A 17,115-nucleotide genomic window follows, 5' to 3' on the forward strand; every position below is an offset into this window, starting at 1 on the left:
GATTTTTGTGATCAGTCCTTTCTCATTAGTGTTGTGTGCAAAAATGTTCTCCCAGTGACATCAACTTTTTTTTAAGGGTTAGCCTATGGATTGTCTTGACAAATATATCCATTCAATGATTTCTTCTACTGGTCTAGTATAGTTCAAGTTGGACATATAAAGGTGAATAAGAAATATTCATGATTTGACGAGAGAGGATGATACTTGGGGTCTCATGAAGGGTTTCAAGCATTCATGAAAGTACATTATATTTTATGTGAAATTATATATGGACATATGCTTATTTCTTGGTGGTGGGGTCTATAGCACTGAAGAGATTACCAGGTGGGTGGGTATGTGGTCAAACAAAATAAGAAATCATTGTGTAAGATTTTTTGGATAATGCCTGAAATTATGTAAGTCACCCTGCAACATCCTTGTCCTGTGAAGGCTGTTCCCATAAGCAATGTGGCTGTCATTAAAATATCAGAAAGAAAGCTTTTATGGGTATGATGACAGAATTCAGGATGGTAACTACCTTCTGGGTCATCTTTGAACTCTGAGATGCTTTTGTTTGACAAACAGTGAAACTAGTCACAAGCTCACGTCTACTGGTCTAGCATATTTCTAGTTACTTAAACCTTGCTTCTGGATTAGGAGTTCATAAGCTTTAGGTGCAGGACAGTTACACACATAGGTATTACTTCCTGCTCATGAACATCTCTAAGGAAATAGAAAGATCTAAAGTTTCCTAAATTTAATTTTATTCTTTGAAAATTAATCTTTATATTCAGGGTCTCCTATCTTTTCAATTTTACCATCTCATAACTCACAGAGATGATTCATTGACCACTGGTATTAATATATGCTAAATAAAAAGACAGTTTGTTCTTGTGTAAAGTGCATGTGGCATACAGCTCAGTACTCCCAACCAAATTAGTAACAAATGAGGAGACATTTACCCTTGTTCGAGGGGAGAATGAGAAAGGAAAAAATAGGACAAATTTATACCCAGAGTTGAATATGTGGACAAAAGAGTTTTCTGATTATTTTTTTCCTGCCAGGTAGAACCAATAAGCAGCAATAAGAGAAATGATCTATGCATTTATTATTTATTGTCAGCCATGTTGAGTGCTATTAGTAATAATCATGAACAGAAAAGATAGTTGCAATCTGTATATTTCCTTCAGAGGAAAGCCATTATTTACAATCATTTTAAAATGTAAGAGTGTGAATATTTTCTGTGGCAGTGGATATCATTTTACCAGTGATCACTGAGCACCTGAATGGCAGGGACAGATCAGGACGACTCTTGGCACTAAGAATAGGTACATTTCCTTTATAGTGCTTGTTTGTTTTCTATTATCTTCTGCTAAATTAAATTTAATCAACGAATAACATAGAAGGCTGAAAAACTTAAACAAAATTGAATATATAGGTATATAGTATATAGGTATATAGTAGGTGTATATGTATACGTATATATGTATATAGTATGTGTATATAGTATGTGTATATATTCCACATACACATAATATATATATTGTGTATTTCTGAGTATTTTAGTATTTAGGATTTCTGAGTATTTTAGGGACCAGTGTCTTGTGGAGCACCCTTGTGGGAAAATCTTTCTTGGACGCCATGTAGGAGACTTTATAATTTCACGTGCTGGGTGGACTACATGATATTTCATTTCCCTCTAAATCTTGAGCATATAAGGTACTGGTCATTTGAGGCCCTCTCTAGAATTTATTGGATAAACTGTTTTCTCAGAACATTCTTATTTTGTTAAATGAGACCCAGACACATAACAAGTTCTAATTCATATTACAGGATGGCTGACTTTGGGCTGAGGACGCTGAAGGCAATGATGTTGGCATTTGGGAGGAGTAAGATAAGGAACTCTGAAGAACACTCCAAATCTCAGGAAGTTATCTGGAAAGATACCTGGCTGTTTACTGTCTATGACACCACGGGATGTGCCTGATTCTACTATGGGACAGAGGATTTACCCTATGAACTATTTATTTCCTCCTCCCCTGCCCCCAGTTAGGTGCCACAAAGGCTGTGTTATGCAATTGGTAGTTTCTCATTTATCTTTCTCTAGAGCCATTTATATACGGGTGAAATGACAGATTTTGTGCATGTACTTGTTACTCTCATCCTCTAAACTCAGACTCTGCTCTTTTTGTGAGAATATTATTTCAAGATTTTTATAAACACTTGTGGGCAGTAGGGGGGGTTGCTTAACAAAGAGTCTATTCAGAAGTCTTGTGTACTGTTTTGATGGGACCAGGACGAAACATTTTCTTGAGGAACAAGGAAGTTCTTCAGATCCTGGAATGCGGTGTCCTCCTAATTATGATCTGTTGCCAGAAGGAGTTGTTTACATTGTTCTTACTGTACATGTACGATTTTGGCATGTAACAAGTCACACGTTCATCTTCACATAACTCTTACTGAATTTGCATCACTAGGACGTTATGACAGTCTCGAAAACTCTTGTAATATTTATAATTGTCATGGGGAAAGTTAGTAATGTCTCATCTGACTATTTTTAGCCACTATTCTTAAGACTCCTTTTAAGATTGCTCTTAAGAAATGTCAATAACAATTAAAAATCAATTTAAAAATTCCAGTTTTGGTGGGTAAAATTTAGAAAAACAAAAACAAGGCATCAAACAAACCACTTAATGAAAGTGCAAAGCAACCAGCAATGCTTCAAAACTCAAAATTGCCTTAACAATTCTATTTGTTCAAAAAGAAAACTTTTGGTTGTGAAAGAGAGCACTTGTGCTCTTCCTGAGATATTGTCATGCACAACTCAAGAATTTTCCTAGAAAGTCATCACAAACCATTTGATTAACATTTTACTTAAACTTTTAAAGTATCAATAGTTTTAATATCTTCCTTTGACCCAAAATAACTAGACATGGGTCTGTTTCTTACATAATTGGAGAAGAAAGCACTTGGTTCAACACATTCAAAAACAAGCAGAATTGGGGTGGGCAATGATCTTCTACTAAGTCATCAGACCGAAAATGAACCACAGAAGTGCACTGGTCTGCATTTGGGGGTTAAGTGTACATAGTCCACATAAGACTGAATTTGTTTCTCTGGGGCAGAGACCCAGGGACCCATTTCAGGAAAAAAATGTCTTTCTTCTCTTTTTCTATTAGGTAATTGATAGTAATAAGCAAGTCCTGTGATATTAGATGCACCAACACATCAACTCTTGTTTTCTGCCCTCAGGGATTGGCAACCCAGGAGCATGAGGCAAGATAATTCTTTAACATGTGCTTCTAAATTTACTAAAGCTGACTTAATTGTGTCAAACAAAGTCAGAGTTCAAGTTACAGAGATATTGAAAATTAATGCAACAATTAGTCGGTGGAGCTGTGCTTAAGTTGGATAATAAAAAAACTCACTACTTGAAAGCACCTCAGAAGTCAGTCATCAGCAAGTGTTGGTTTTATGTATATACACTATCAATGCCTGTTCATAAATTCGATGCAATACATGTGAGCAAATTTAAAAACAGAAAATGGCAATTTAAGTACAAGAAAACGCTTTTGAGGTTTTTTTTTTTTTAATTAAGAAAATTTGGGAAGAAACTTGTTAATAAATATTGGACTGTTCTTTTTCTTCTCAAAGCAATTACCTCATTTGCTATTTGATTTGGGTTGTTTTTGTTTTGGTTGGTGTGGTTTGCTTTTCACAAATAAGAAGTCTTTTATATTGTCAGCCTTACTGGGACAAAGATACTTTGTATCTTTGTATCTTGAGAGAAAAACAAACACAAAAAAGAAAATAAGCATACATATGTATGTATATATGTACATAATCTATATAGGGTAGTGTATATGTGTAGCTATAATGTATATATACACTTGCACTACTATTATACTTTGCTGAAGAGGAACCTGAGTCCATAATGAGCTGCTTTATAATTTTGACTATATCAATTACTCATAACCAATGGTAAAGTTGATATTTCCAATCTATCAATTTCCCATAATCAGTGAAATATGCAAAACAGGCAAAAGTATGGTAGAGCAAAAAGAACTATTATGGCTGGTTCCTTTGGGCTTTTTTTTTTTTAAGTACGTTTGATGAACACTGTCACCTTTTAAGTGAAAAGCAAAACCAAAACTTAACAGTGCATATTAGTTACCAGGAAGAGATATATAAAATGCTACAACTGGAGTCTTCATTTAAGGATATACAAATTGGATTAATAATTTTTCAACCTGCGTCAATCAGAAAGTAGCTTAATGGGATTTGAACACTTTATACTGAATGGCTGCCTCCTGAAGCAACAAGTCCTCAGGTTTCATGGTACCAAAAGGGAACACCAAAGAGTTATTGATGGTGGAAATTTAAAGTATTTTAAGATAAACACATTGATTTTGCAAAAATATACAAGATACAGAATGAATGAGGAGGTAAATTCAGTCCCTGTATTACCCATCTGTAACCAGACTTAAATCCCATCTGTTTCCAAAGAGGCAGAAGATCCTGAGCAAGCAAAGTGCACATATCTGAGCCTGGATTTTCTTATTTGAAAAAAAAAGAGATTTCACCATCTACTTCAATTACCCCCATAGAGTTGTAAAGAGTAAGTCAAAGAATATAATTAAAATAATTTGAGGTCTAATAATTAAATTAATATTATTTTGCAACTAAACAAATGGTTATTCTCCAAAATTGTCTTCAAGATCCCAAAAAATATATACCATGGTTAGGTACTTTGGACACTCCAAACACATGTCACTAATTTTGTGTCAAAAAGAAGTATTTTTTTTTTAAGATTCATTTGTTTATGCATACAAGAGCTGGGGTATAGGCCAGAGATGCGGGGGGTGAGAGGATTCACCAGAGACAGAGCGGGGAACAGAACAGGCAGATCCACTGAAATATACTGCTGACAGGAGCAGCGAGCGAGACAGGAGAGGTCTGCCTCGCCATGTGGGTTGCTCCCTGGCCGGCTGGGGATTGAACTTGTGCCTCCCTGGTGGCACAAGGGGTTAAGCACCGCACTATGAAGCAATCCGCAGCCTCTGCAACAAAAAGTACTTTAACAAGTATCGATGAAAAATATTCAAAGAGGTTTTTCTTATTCTTGACACTCTGTATGTGTCTGGTTCTGTTCTGACAAGGACTACCCTTGCTCTACTTGAAAATGGGTAGACAGATTAAGAAATCAAATAGGTGAAATGAAAATGAGCTTAGAGAAAAATACATTAAAGCACAGATAAACTTAAGAGGCTAGCAACTGAAAGAATTTAGTTTCTACAGGGAGATAAGAGGAAAACAAATATTAACTTTTAGAATAAAAAGTACACCCTGTATTTGGAAACCAGAGTGCATTTTATATAGTGGTAATGTTAGGGGGAAGTGATGTCCTGAGTTAATCCTATACAGGCTTTGTGGACCCCACCCCCACTCCAGACTAAAGCCATCAAGACTCTGGGAAAGACAAATCCCATCACCACCAAGGGAGGGTGGCTGGGACCTGAGGGTGGAATTGGGCAGCCAGGTTGGATATAAAAACCAAACACGTGGGCCTTGGGCTCTCTGGCTCGTGATCGCTCGCCTCCTGGCTTCACCGCTCCTGGCTGGCGGCCAACTCTGAGAGCGCCATTTTGGGATTCCTGATCGGCGGATTGGGTAGGACGCATTTAAAACTTTGTCTCCCACTTTTCTCCCAGAGCTGTACATTTCCTCATTTCCCCTTCCCTTGTAAATAAACCTTTTATTAACCTTTCACGTGTGCCTGCAGTAGAGCATTGATAAGTCCTTTTAAGCGCGCGGGTGAGGACCCACAGTCAGGCACCCCGTTTTGTATCGGGGTTGCCCTACAACAGTTATAATAGGAAAATACTTGGAATTTAAGGCTCATCTGGAAATAACTTCTACCAAGCTCCCCCAAAACTGGCTTGCTGAGGTCTAGTGAGAACTCGGACTCCAAAAAAATATTTATTATCCATTAAAAATTGTTAACAGCAAGCATGTTGGAACTCACATCCATTCAGATTCCCAGTGACTTGCAGTTCATATAGAACAGTGATAGCATAACTGTAGGTTTTCAAGTCTAGTCTCCCAGCCAGGAACGGATCCCAGGCTGCAGGTGGCTCTGAGTCCCAGCCACTAGACCCCCACGGGTTGGTGTCTCATGAAGCCACAGCAGGAAATTTGCTGATACTCAGGCAAGCAAGTGAAAAGGGGCAGATTTATTTAGAGAAAGAAAAAGTTTATTAAGGAGAAAAGGAACAGAAATCAAGTGGGACTCCTAGGCTGGTGGAACCAGGAAAGGGAAGGGCAAGGAAGCTGGAGTGGAGTCTTGCCTCAGGGAATATGCACCTTCTTTCCCTAGTTATTCTAAAGTCCCATCAGTCTCTTTGTGATTGGTTGGTTCCCAGTGGTCTCACTCACTGCCTAAATGTCTCTGTGCCCACAATAAACACTCTGTGTCCCAGCCCTGATCTTAGAGTCCTTTTTCGTTATTGCTCTTGTCCAGCAACACCTTCAGTCCCTGGTCCTGGGGTGTTTGATTAACCCCCTTTGAAGTTGTTGCCCTGGTCTCAGATCTTCCCTTATTCCTTTTGTTTCCCTTATCTTAGAAGCCTCTTTAATTCTCCTCCCCAAGCCCCTTCCAGCACTGTCCCTGAAGCTGCCTGATTAACCCTTACTTGCCCTAGGGCTCAATAGCAGGACTACGGCATCAGTAGGGGGCTTTTCATAAGACAACTGGCCTGAACTCTTCAAACATAAAATGTCTTAAAAAAACAGGAGAGAAGGGAGACATTTTCAATCAAAAGAGATTTCATGAAACACAATACTACACACCAAATGTTGTATTGCCAATCTTGATTGGATTCTGGATCAAAAAATAAAGCAAACTGGCACTCAGGGGCCAATTGGGGAATATTAAATATGGACTATATGTTAAATGATATATCGAATGACTGTTAATTCACTTCAGTATGATAAAAATTTTATGGTTATATAGGATAATGTATTTATTTTCAGACGCTTGCTGGAGTAGTTAGGGCTAGAGTAGTGACACTTCCAGCTTACTTTCAAATGGTTCAGAAAAAAAAAAGGTTTTGTAGAGAGAGAAAGCAAATGTGGCAAGATATTAACACAATTATTGAATCGAGGTAATGGGCTTATGGCTATTCATTGCACTTTTTAAAAAACTTTCCTGGAGGTTTATAGTTAATAAAACTATTGAGGGGGGTTGGGGGGGGGTCATTCTGAGGGAGGATAACAGTAGAAAACTGGAAAGGAGGCGCCTTAAAATTAGCAACTTGGCTCACAGTGCCAAGAGCTGGAGGTGGGGGTAGGAGGGATTAACATACCATTAACCCAGCTACAGGAACTCAGATCTTTGGGCGCCAATGCCTAGATCACAAAGCACAAGACCCCAGCAGTTATCAGCCTGCTGTAGGGGGTATCAGGAGCACACACCTGAAGGTCAAGATATGGAGATTGAGGGCAATTGGTGAAATCTGGCCCATTTCACCTCCATGGTGGTGCAAGGGGTTAAGCATCAGCAATATGAAGCATGTCCGCACTATGAAGCATTCCGCAGCTACTGCAGCATGAGTTCAATCCCCAGCCAGGGGAGTGACCCACATGGCACAACAGACCTCTCCTGTCTCACCCGCTGCTCCCCTCAGCAGTGTATTTCAGTAGATCTGCCTGTTCTGCTCCCCACTCTGTCGCTGGTGAATCCTCTCTCACCCCCAGCACCTCTGGCCTACACCCCAGCTCTTGTATGCATAAATAAATAAAATCTTTAAAAAAAAAATCTGGCCCCTTTCAAATACTACATAGTTTATTCAAAGTCAACAACAAACAAACTACTCCATGAAGGAGTGAGCCCCTCCCAAAGAGAAGAAGTCTATTATCTGTGCAATCTCTGCACTGGCACGGGCAGCAGTCTCACTTGTGCCTATGTAGGTGCTCTTTTTGCCAACTCTCTGTCCCTCTGCAGGGCAGTGGCCTTCCTGCCTGCCCATGACCTGTATCATGCTGGGGCTTCTCTTCATTGACCTCCCTCAGCAGAGGCAGCTTTCCTCAAGGCCGCCCGCCTGTGAGCATGCAGGCCTCTCTCTTAGCAAACCTGTCCCCTTCAGGGCAGCCCTTTCTGCCCCTTTGTGCCTATGCAATTGTCCTTTATGCTTCTCTCTCCCTTTTACAATAAACCTGCCCTTTTGGATATAACTAACATCTCTCTGTCATGGAGAAACTTGCCTGGGAACTTGCAGATGCTGGTGAAAAGGGAGCTCTGGTGAAACCTTTCCCAGAGTGAACCCAAGGACCCCACTCTCCAAACCCAACAACTCCAAAAACAACATCAATTCTTTCTTCTTTTCCTGGAAATCACTTAAAAAGTAGCAATGAGGGTAAAATAAAAATAAGTTCCATTTGCAAAGAAATTAGGAGAGATCTGAAATCCTAGGTTAATAGAGGAATCATTGTTACAGGGCAACCCCGATATAAAACGGGTTGCCTGGCTGTGGGTCCTCACCCGCGCGTTTAAAAGGGACTTACTAATACTTAACTGCAGGCGCACACAAAAGGTTAATAAAAGGTTTATTTACAAGGGAAGGGGAAATGAGGAAATGTACAGCTTAGGGAGAAAAGAGGGAAATAAAGTCTTAAATGCGTCCTACCCTTTCCACTGCCCTGGAATCCCAATGGCACGCTGAGAGCTGGCCATGAGCCGTGAAGCCAAGAGGAGAGAGACCCTAAGGCCCACGTGTCTGGTTTTTATACCAAACCTGGCTGCTTAACCCCACCCTCAAGTCCCAGCCACCTTCCCTTTGGTGGTGACGGGATTTGTCTTTCCCAATGTCCTGATGGCTTTGGTCTGGAGTGGGGGTGGCATCCACAAAGCTTGTATGGAATTAGCTCAGGACATCATTTCCCCCTAACATAATGAAGGCCAAAAGCAGCTTCAGAGATTAGAGTGGTTTGCAGGAGGATATGGAGAGAAATTTCAATAGCAGAGAGATACAGTGAATGCAATATAAACAAACAAAAACGAGGCAGCAATACATCCCCCATCTCAGAGCAGAAGGCACATTCTAAGTGCACATACTCACTCCTTTCGATACAGGGCAGCAAAGGCCACCAAAACTGGCCAAGGGCACTGCCCAAACAGCTTACCAGTCACTGTCTGAGTTCTTCACCTGTGTGCACAATTGCAAGACTACTCGGGCTCAGGCAACAACAACAATGGGATTTATTTAACAAACCAGGGGAAAACAGAGTTACTGAGGCTAAAAATTGCCGTTTACCTCACCCAAAGCCATGTCCAGTGTTTTTCAGTTCTAAACAAAAGCAATTAAAATGGCATTTTCCTGCCACTGAGGATGCAGATCTTCTCTCCCAAACAGTAGGCCATGTGCCCAAGATGGCATCATCCTGCCACTGCAGACACACAGCAGCCAGACCATAGGCCAGGTTTCAACTCACAAAGACAACAGAAGACACAACAGGAGATGCTCTATGAGCTGCCGAGATGCCCCAGCACAGCACCAGTCAAACAACACTCAAAACAGCAGCTACAGCAATCAAATGGCCCGACATATGGCCAAACTTACATAGCTCAGTAAGACGCCAGGCTCCGGGTCTTTGCCTTCTCTGCCAGGCCGCAACAGCAACAAAGCCGGGAACAGTTTCAGTCAATCGGCTACTTGTAAAGTCTCCAAACTTTTCCTCTCTGAGGTTGCCTGCTGGAAGCCTTCACATTCAGAGGCCCACAACAGCCTTCTAAAAGATCAGTGGGGTGGGGGCCAAAATCCACTGACCCCTCATGCCAAATCCCAAAACAGCTGAATAATTTTTATCAGTCGCTCCACCCATTTTTTGGCATTTCCCTGGGGCTTTCTATCCTCACCAGCAACCACTTCCAGGGCCACCACCTGTATCAGTTTATGGCTGCAGCCACCGGTTATACTTTGTTTACATCAGAAGGAGAGAATGTACCAGCCAGTGGCAGACACTTCTTGGACTTGGTTTAATTCTGTGAATCAGAAGAGGCAGAATACACAAACATTTGCAAGAATTTATTATTTGCAAGCAGCGATCTGCTTGTAGATTACCAGACTGTTAGAGTCTTTGTGATGAAAGAAAAAAAAATTCCCAAATGTGGTGAATCCCTGCTCAACTGTAGAGGTTAATTGAAATCACATGTAAAACGTAGGGATGAACTCGTTTTTGGAATTGTTGGGTCTGGAGAACGGGGTCGTTGGGTTCATTATGAGTTTCACCAAAGGTCCCCTTTCACTGGCATCAGCAAGTTTCCCAAGTGAGTTTCTCCACAACACAGAGACATTGGTTATATCCAAAAGAGCAGGTTTGGGCCTCCCTGGTGGCACAAGAGGTTGAGCACTGCACTATGAAGCTGTCCACAGCCTCTGCAGCACTAGTTCAATCCCCGGCCAGCCAGGGAGTAACCCACATGGTGCAAGAGACCTCTCCTGACTTGCCTGCTGCTCCCCTTAGCAGTGTATTTCAGTCTGCCTGTTCTGTTCCCCACTGGGTCTCTGGTGGGTCCTCTCACCCCCCGCATCTCTGGCCTGTGTCCCAGCTCTTGCATGCATAAATAAATAATTTTTTTTAAAAAGGGCAGGTTTATTATAAAAGGGAGAGAAGAATAAATACACTTGCGTAGACTGAAATGGGCAGTAAGAGCTGCCCTGCAAGGGACACATTTTTCTGAGAGGGCTGCAACGGTCACAGGTGGACAGCCTTAAGGCGAACTGCCTGTGAGGGAGGCCAGTAAAGAGAAGCCCCGAATGGTACAGGTCACATGCGGACAGGAAGGCTACTGCCCTGCGGAGGGAGAGAATTGGCCATCAGAAGCACCTGTATAGTTACGAGAGGGCAGAAGGACTGCTGTATGTGCCAGCGCAGAGACTGCGTTGATAGAGGCTTCTTCTCTTTGGGAGGGGCTCACTCCTTCGTGCAGTGGTCTGTTTGCTGTTGATTTTGGATAACTATGGAGAATTTGAAAGGGACCAGAGATTCTACAATTGCCCTCAATCTCTGTATTTTTACCTCAGGTCTGTGCCCTATGGCACTAACAGCAGCCTGACTTTTTGCTTGGGTCTGTGCCTTGGTGCCTAAGGATTTTTAGTTCCCATCGCTGGTTTAATGACTATGTTAATCTCCTCTACCCCTAACTCCACCTCTTGGCATTGTGTGAACCAGGTTTCTGGTCTTATCGCTCTTCCTTTCAAACATTTCTATCCTTATGCTCCATCAGGCTCATAAGATTAATTTTTTTTAAAGATTTATTTTTATACAAGAAGTGGGTACAGGTCAGAGTCACAGGAGGGTGAGAGGATTCACCAGAGACAGAGCCAGGAGCAGAACAGGCAGATGCACAGAGAGCACTGCTGAGGGGAGCAGCAGGCGAGACTGGAGAGGTCTGCTGCGCCATGTGGGAATCTCCCTGGCTGGCCGGGAATCGAACCGGAGCTACAGAGGCTGCAGACAGCTTCACAGTGCGGTGCTCAACCCACTGCGCCACTGGGGATTAATCATAAGATTAATTTTAAATGGTCTGGACACTAGCCTGGCTCCTTCCCTACATGAACATGCCACAAATTTTGGGTAGAAGCTCAAAATTAAAACAGCATTAAGATAAAACAAAAACTCAGAGGATATTAGAGAGGAAAAAAAGTAGAGTTAAACAAATTTCAGAAGGTTGCTCACCCCATACTTCCTGGGAAAAAACTCAGACACACAGTTACAGAGCGAGTGCAAATTGTTTCTCCAACAATTAAAGTCACTTAATGAATTCCTGATCCACATGAACCATGATAATAATAAATACTTACTGTTGTTTTAAGCTACTATGATGTAGGGTCTTGTGTTGCGTAACAGATAAACAATACATTTTCCTAAATAGCAATTAAACCATAACTTTTGGGCTATCGTCTCTACTGGACAGCTGGTAGAATTTGCATTTCTACCAGATTAAAAATCATTTTCATATTAACACGTTTCCTTTAAGTTAGCATCTGGGCACTAATCCATAATAAGTATTTTATCAGTTACATTCTTCTAAGAGAATGTTTCTCATTGTTCACTCTTTGGATTTGGGTCAGGATCTTTTTGGATGGGAGAGAGTAGGTTCTGTCCTGTGCATTGGATGGTATTTAATACCATTCCTGGCCTCTGTCCATTAGCAGTCAGTAGTGCTCCTACTACTGCCTTTAGTTGTGACAACTAAATATATTGTCCACAGACATTTCCAAATGTCTGCTATGTGGTGTTGACAACACAGCACTGACAAACAGGAGTCGTGGAGCAAGCTGTGGGATGCAGAACTGCTGAAGAACAAGATCCTGGCCTTTTTATTTATAATCATACAGCATAAGTTGTGAGGGGAAGAAGGACAAAAAGAAAAGGGAGGAGTGAAACTAGAAAATGTGCTCTGTCATCTATAGTATCAGGGTGTAGGGTAAGGAAAAAGGATCAGGATTTTCTGCCCTCCCGCCATTAGGATAGATGAGGGAACCCTATGGTCCTGAATGCATGCCTGATGGCGGGCACCTGGAGTGGGTACACCTGGGCTGAGAGACTGAGTTTATAAGGGCGGCGTCACAGGGATGCCTGCAGAAGCCAAGAATGAATGGAAGCCGAAAGAAGAGAAGCAGAAAGAACGCCAGAGAGAGCCCAGAGAGAGTGAGGACTTGCTGGGGGATGGGAGGCCTGCCAGCCTCCGGCCCCCCAGCACCCCCGCCTGCCATGTGCCTGGTAAGTCTAAATAAAAGACCTTCAAAAGCCACTGAGGACTCTGACTCCTCCTTTACCCGGTCTGCTGGATCAGAAAACCTGCCCCTACACAGGGGTTGTCATCTGCTTGATGACTTGATATTATAATTGAGATCAAGCTCTAGATCCCCAGCCATGGTTTCAGTATTATCAACAGGCTTTCTACTCATCAGCTTCTGGGATCCTTTGTTATACATCAGTACACAATGCCCCCCACCCCGGCACCCCCTCAAGGTCCCTGGTCAAATCTCACATGCATTCCCTTCCCAGGATAATCAAGTTTTCTGCTCTTGATTGATTTGAAAGGCACCTTGCAGGGGTTGAGCTCCTATAACTGATTGACCAAGCAGTTTCTGACCTTGCTTAGGAAATGCAGGAAGCGTAGGTAACAAAAATGGCGGCCAAACAGGCCACTTAGTGAAGCCAGTGTGTGCTGTTACCTTATTACAGCTATTGCTGCTGCTCACCCAGGAAACCCTTTAACCACCACGAGTTCTTGTCGCATGAAGCTGGAAAAAGAAATTTACAGACAGTTCAGATAAGTCAGCAGAGAAAACAAACCAAACTCAAGAAAGTAAAGTTGGCAGCAGTCCCTCTGCCCACGTGTGACAATGCAGGCCTCTCTCAGCAAACCTGTCCCTTTGGGGCAGCTCTTTCTGCCTGCTTGTGTCTATGCAAGTGTCCTTTATTCTTCAGTCCCTTCCCCTAATAAACCTGCTCTTTAAATATAAAAAAAAAGGAAAGTAAAGGCAAGTTTATTTGGGGAAAAAGACAAAGCAAAGACTCTCAGGTATGATGCACCTGGGAGGGGCAAGGGAGTGGTTATGAAGTCATGCTTTGGGAATATATACTTTTTTCCCCTCTAATTATTCTAAAATTCCACCAGTCTCACTATCATTGGTTAGTTGTTAGTGGCCTCAATCTACTCCTATGCTTGGAATCTTCCTGCATCCAGCCCCTATCAGAAAATCCCCCCTTTTTATTATCCTTATCCAGGAATATCTGCTGTCCCTGGTTTTGGGGTGTTTCATTAACCCCCTTTGGAGTTTGTTGCCTTATCTCTGCAGGTTTCCCTTATTCCTTTGGTTGTATTTAACTCAGAAGTCTCTTTAACTCTCCTGAAGTCCCTGCCTGCACTGTCTCTAATGCTGCCTAATTCACCTTAACTTGTCCTGGGACTCATTAGGATTAGCAGACCCACACTAATTTATTTATTATTTTATACATTTTTTATATCACTTTTCATTTTTGCACAATGTATGCATTTTCATCTTGGCTACAGTCCCCATACAATTCCCATCGCCCTTGTTTTGATCCTACTCCTTCCCCCCCTCCACCCCGATAGTGTGTCTCTGGTTTATAGTTGCTTGTTGATTTTGATTTTTACTTTATCATAATTAGTCTTTTTCCTGGTCCCGTATTTAGGTTTTCTAAATTCCTGCTATGAGACCATCCGGTATTTTTCTTTTTCCTTAACATTAATTCAAAAGGGCACCTGCACCCCTGTGTTTATAGCAACACTATTTGCAATAGCTAAGTGTGGTGACAGGAATGGGCCACTTAGCAGGTTTTCTGATCCAGCAGACCAGGTAAAGGAGGAGTCAGAGTCCTCAGTGGTCTTTTTTGCAGGTTTTTAATTTAGATTACCAGGTACATGGCAGGCAGGGGCACTGGGGGGCTGGGATGCTGGCAGGCAAGTCTTCACTCTGGGCTCTCCGAACTTCTCTCACATTCTTTCTGCTCTTCTGTAGGGTAAAGAAAATGTCAGGCTTTTCTGCCCTTCCGCCATCAGGATAGATGATGGATCCTTGTCCTGAATGCATGCCTGATGGCGGGCACCTGGAATAGGGTGTGGGCATAGGTAGATGGGATTCAGCTGAGTTAAGACTGTGCTTTTAAGGGCGGCATCACGGGGGGACGCCAGCAGCACCAGCACCAGCAGTAGAAGCCGAAGTAGCAGCAGTAGAAGCCGAAGTGGAAGCCGAGAAGCAGCAGAACGAACACCAGAGAGTCCAGATAGAGTGAAGACTTGCTGGGGGCTGGGAGGCCTGCCAGCCTCCCAGCCCGCCAGCCAGCACCCCTGCCTGCTATATGCCTGGTGAACCCCAAATAAAAGACCTGCAAAACCACTGAGGACTCTGACTCCTCCTTTACCCGGTCTGCATGGGATCGGAAAACCAGCACTGTGCCCGTTCCTGCCCATACATCTTCTCATGGCTCTGCTTCTCTCTCGGCTTCTGCTGGCGGCCCCGTGACGCCGCCCTTAAAAACCTCAGTCTCAGCCCAGGTGAATCCCATCTACCCATGCCCACACCCTATTCCAGGTGCCCGCCATCAGGCATGCATTCAGGACCGCAAGGATCCATCATCTATCCTGATGGCGGGAGGGCAGAAAAGTCTGACATTGTTCCTTACCCTACGCTAAGCTATGGCAACAACCCAAATGCCCGAAAATAGATGACTGGATCAAGAAGATGTGGTACATATACACCATGGAATATTACTCAGCAATCAAAAAAAGATGAACTCACGCAATCTGCAGCAACATGGATGGAACTGGAAGGGATCATGCTCTGCGAAATAAGCCAGAAAGACCCACACTCTTTAGGATCAAACTGTCTGAGCTGAGAACCATTGCTCCTGCATCAGAATCATGTGGAGTTCTTGTTCAAACACAGATTGCTGGGCCCCATTGTAGGGTCAGGAAGACCACAGTGCGGGTTTTCTGATCCAGCAGACCGGGTAAAGGAAGAGTCAGAGTCCTAGAGCCCTCAGTGGCTTTTTGCAGGCTTTTATTGGGGTTTACCAGGTACACAGCAGGCAGGGGTACGGGGAGGCCCAGAGGCTGTTTCTGTTTCTCTTCTTTTCTTGGCTTCTGCTGGCATCCCCATGACGCCGCCCTTAAAGCAGAGTCTTAGCCCAGGTGAATCCCATCTATCTATGTCCACATCCTACTCCAGGTGCCCGCCATGAGGCATGCATTCAGGACAGCAAGGATCCATCATCTATCCTGATGGCGGGAGGGCAGAAAAGCTTGACATTGTTCCTTACCCTACACTCATCCACAGAATTTCTGATTTTGTTGATCTGGAGTGGATACTGAGAATTTGCACTTCTAGCAATTTGTTGGTGATGTTAATGCTGATGCTGCTAGTTGGGTTCTGCACTAAGAATTAATGCTTTGAAAAATCAGATGACCTTGGGCCTCCCTGGTGGCACAAGGGGTTAAGATGCCACCTATGAAGCAATCCACAGCCACTGCACAGAAGTTCAAACCCTGCCAGGCAGCTACCTACATGGCACAGCAGACCTCTCCTGACTGGCCCGCTGCTACCCTCAGCAGTATATTTCAGTCGATCTGCCTGTTCTGTTCCCCACTCTGTCTCTGGTGAATCCCCTCACTCCCCACACCTCTGGCCTATACCCCCATTCTCGTATGCATAAATAAATAAATCTTAAAAAAATGTTTAACCAAAAAAAAAAAAAAATCAGGGCCTCCCCTGGTGGCGCAACGGTTGAGCGCTGGGCTGCGAAGATGCCTGCAGCCTCTGCAGCACCGGTTCTATCCCTGGCCATTAACGAGAGTCTCACATGGCGCGCAGACCTCTCCTGCCGCCTGCTGCTCCCCTCAGCAGTGTACTTCGTCAGCCTACTTGTTCTGTTCCCCACACTGGCTCCTGTGAATTCTCTCACCCTCCCACACTTCGGGCTGTACCCAGTGCTTGTAAAAATAAATAAATCTTAAAAAAAAAAAATCAGATGATCTTTAGGCAGGCTTACTAGACATTGCTCGAGAATGACACACAAAATATATGCAGCTATCCTTTATCTTATTTCCAGGTTTTAGATCACTTTTCTCGGTAGTTCTTCACCTTACAAAGAATATAAGGTGAAGGCAATTGCACATGCTTATAAACCTTGGAACAAAACTCCAAACTATTGTAAATATCAGAATGAATATAAAAACCAAAGTAAAGAGAACCTATTTGGCTTTTAATGTTTAAAAGCAGAAAACAGATCCTAAAATAATATGACAGATCTAAATTCAAATGTATCTGTCATATAAATATAAATGTGATCAACGAGGCTGAAGTTCCAGCAGCCAAAATGAAGGGCAACACTTTTATAACCTGTGCCTGGAGCAAGAACATAAAAGGCATTTCAATGAATTTCCCATACATGCCTCTTTCCAAAAGGTCTAAGAAAGAAGTATAATGTCTATCCATGCCCATCTGGAAGAATAATGAAGTTCAGGTTGTTTGAGGACATTACAGAGAGCAGCAAGTTGGCAAAGTGTCCAGATTTTCAGGAAAATATATGCAAGCTACATGGAAC

This window comes from Talpa europaea (assembly GCF_964194135.1).
Source record: "Talpa europaea genome assembly, chromosome: 6".
Classification (NCBI taxonomy): domain Eukaryota; kingdom Metazoa; phylum Chordata; class Mammalia; order Eulipotyphla; family Talpidae; genus Talpa; species Talpa europaea.